The following is a 2,912-nucleotide window of genomic DNA, read 5'->3' on the forward strand; positions in this document are numbered from 1 at the left end:
ACAACAGCACAGGCCGATGAGGAGGCTGCCCCACTGGGAGCTCTGCTGAAGGCTGCAGCCTGTCTGCTGAGAGTCAACCACTGTGCTGACTCACCATCTTGTGGTTGAGAACCCATCAGCAAATTGGCAGCTCTGCTGAACCCTGGAGCTGCAAAATATAGGCCAGGGAACCTCAGCCAGAAGGGATTTCAGTTAGTGACAGGTTTTCTATTCTTATATGGAACTACAAGGGGCCCAAGAGGACCTGGGCATTTCCCTCTCTAGTCCCCGGAAGAACCATGAAACCAGGCCAGGAAGCAAGGCTAAGAGCAGGAGCAGTGTCTGTCTCCAGGGGTTTGTTTGGACTGCTGTTTGTTTTTTTCTGCTATAGCTGAACCTGGATCTAGCAGGGTCACCATCTGAGTCCCCTGGTGAACTTAGCTCCTGCCTCCCAGAGATCTGGAATGACCTTATTAGACACCTCCAGCAATTTCAGACTGGGGCTTCAGCCTGTATGAGTCAGGGGCAAGGACTGGGGAGGCAAGAGAGTTAAGGGAGTGAGAGGTGAGAGTTACAATCCACACTGTATTTTATGTCAACAGCATCCCCTGGAGTACTGCAAAGCTCTAAGTCAGATGTCCCAGTGGGGGGTACCACCCATCCTAGACTTTCTCCTCTGCCTGATGATCCTTCTAGCAACATCAAATCAGCACATAGCACTGTACTTGGCCATTAAGGTAGTAAATAAATGCCTGGTGAGTGTATAATAGTTTGGTAGATAGAAAGATGCCCCCCCGCAAAGATGTTCACATTCTCATTCCCAGAACCTGTGAATATGCTATCTTAATAGCAAACAGGATTTTGCAAGTGTGGTTAACATTAAGGATCTTGAGATAAAGAGATTATCCTGGATTATCCAAATGGGCCCAATCTAATCCTAAAAAGCAGACAGCCTTCCCTGGGTGCAGTCAGAGACAGAAATGCATCTAGGGGAAATGGGGTCAAAGAGAGGGCCATGAGAGAAGGATTCCATGCCCTGTGGCTGGTTCTGAGAGGTAGGGACTCTACATAAGGACAGAGCAAATGTCTTCTAGGAGTTCAGGGTGACCCCAGTTAGCAACCAGAAAGGACCTCAGTCTTACAATCCCATGGAACTGTCAAGACCAGAATGAGCCAAGATAAAGACTCACCCCGAGAGCTGACTCTAAGGAATGCTGTCCTGCCGAGACATTGATTTCAGTCCTACGAGACCCACAGGACTTCTGGCCCATAGAACTAAATGATAGTAAGTGTGTGTTTTAAGCTGTTAAAGTTTTGGTAATTTATTAAAGTAGCAACTGATAATTAATACAAATGGCTGTAAAATGGAATGTATTTTGTAATCGAACATAATTTTCTTGGCTCTGGTGTCCCTAGTTTCCTTGGTGGTTGCCATTGGTAGAGAAGTCCTTCTCCATGGTTAGCTGTGTGCTAGTGATGGGGAGGGCGTCCTTTCTCTGGTCCCAAGTGCTTCTTGGCACGCTGGGTTTACTTTTCTGCTGACGTCCCCTGGTATAGGTGTTGCTAGAGCCTGGCGTTTTTAGGAAGCACATAGAACTCTCTGCTGCTTCAAAGTCAGTCAGTGGCTCCATCCCAGGCAGGTGCTCCAGACCCATCCCATTTATTAATCATCTATTCTGTACAAGAAACTTGATGAATTTTATTTCCTTTAATTCTAACAACTATATGAATTAGGTAATGTTATCCCCATTTTACAGGGAGGAAAGCTGAGGCTCAGAGCAAGTGAACATCTCACCCAGGGTCACTAACAAGAGCTCAGGGATTGGAACCCAGGAGAAGATGCTTCCCTTCTCTTCTCCAAGAGTCCTTTTAGGGCTGGCAAGTTGATGCAAGCTGCAGCTCATGCCTTCAGACCATGCTGGGTCCAAGGAAATGCATGGATCTCCTCCATTACAAAGTTTGACTCCAAGAGAAGCCCAGATGTGGCTTCCAGCCCGTCCTACCTGACTGTGCCCCGCCCTTCACCACTTCCTGTCTTCCTGAGACCCAGTGGTAGAGGTGTCTGTGGGGGCTGCTACCTGGGAAAGTCCACCAGGGGGAGTGCATGGCAATCTCTCCTCTCAGATCCTCTGGGGGTTCCTTTCCCCACCCAAACTAGGCCTGGAGGTTGATGTCGGTGTGGTGTGGAAGATGTTGGGGAGAAGCTGCAGGTGCCTTCTTACTAGCTCTTCCTTAAAATTTGTCTCTCCCTCTCCTTGTTAGTCTGTTTTATAACTCACACTCCAGCAGGGGGGAAGTTAAAGGAGCTTATCCCGTTCACGGATCCTATAACCCGTGGTGTTTATTACCTTGTAGCTGGTGCAGTGTCCTTTGAGCCTGGCAGTTTGGTTTAGATTCAAGTGTCTATTCTTTGCAGTCTTTCTGGGGTTGGTAGCAGAGAAAGAGAAAACAGGTAATTCGATTACTTAAGTTCTTCGTGTGGAAAAGTTAAAGCCCTACCACAAACGTGTGAGTGGGTGTTATATTGTAATAACCTGGACACCGCCAAGACAGCTTCCTTGGGGCTTTTGTGTCCTCAGGCCCACCCGAAGGTTCTCTTCTCAGTCATGTAGGATGGATTTACTTCGTCCCTGGCTTGCTCTGGGCCTCAGTTTTCCTATTCTAGGGCAGAAGAAATCTGGGTCATTAAAAAAAAACCAAAAAAACAAAAAAACCAAAACCAAAACCAAAAAAACACTCCTGATAGAAGTCGGTTGATGCTTTCGACCTGCAGCCTCCTTGAGGTTAATAGTCCAAGTAATTTCCTCAGGGGCCCTGGCTGGCCTGTTGAGAGTAGACCCATAAAGTGTCTGGATTTGCTGTGATAGGAGCCACCTCGGCTGTATGTAGAGATAAGCCCTGCCCCTTGTTCCTACTTTGAGCTTGAAAAGTCC

At 47.6% G+C, this 2,912-nt stretch overlaps 1 long non-coding RNA gene across 1 annotated transcript; it reads left to right on the forward strand.

Moving 5' to 3' along the window:
* Nucleotides 1-217: 217 nt before the first annotated feature.
* On the forward strand, nt 218-2,150 carry LINC02694 (long intergenic non-protein coding RNA 2694). The gene is made up of 2 exons (XR_013395406.1): nt 218-349; nt 1,737-2,150. It is a non-coding gene; the product is annotated as a long intergenic non-protein coding RNA 2694 (long non-coding RNA).
* The last annotated feature ends 762 nt before the right edge of the window (nt 2,151-2,912 follow it).

The sequence above is a fragment of the Macaca mulatta genome, chromosome 7, assembly GCF_049350105.2.
Source record: "Macaca mulatta isolate MMU2019108-1 chromosome 7, T2T-MMU8v2.0, whole genome shotgun sequence".
Lineage (NCBI taxonomy): Eukaryota > Metazoa > Chordata > Mammalia > Primates > Cercopithecidae > Macaca > Macaca mulatta.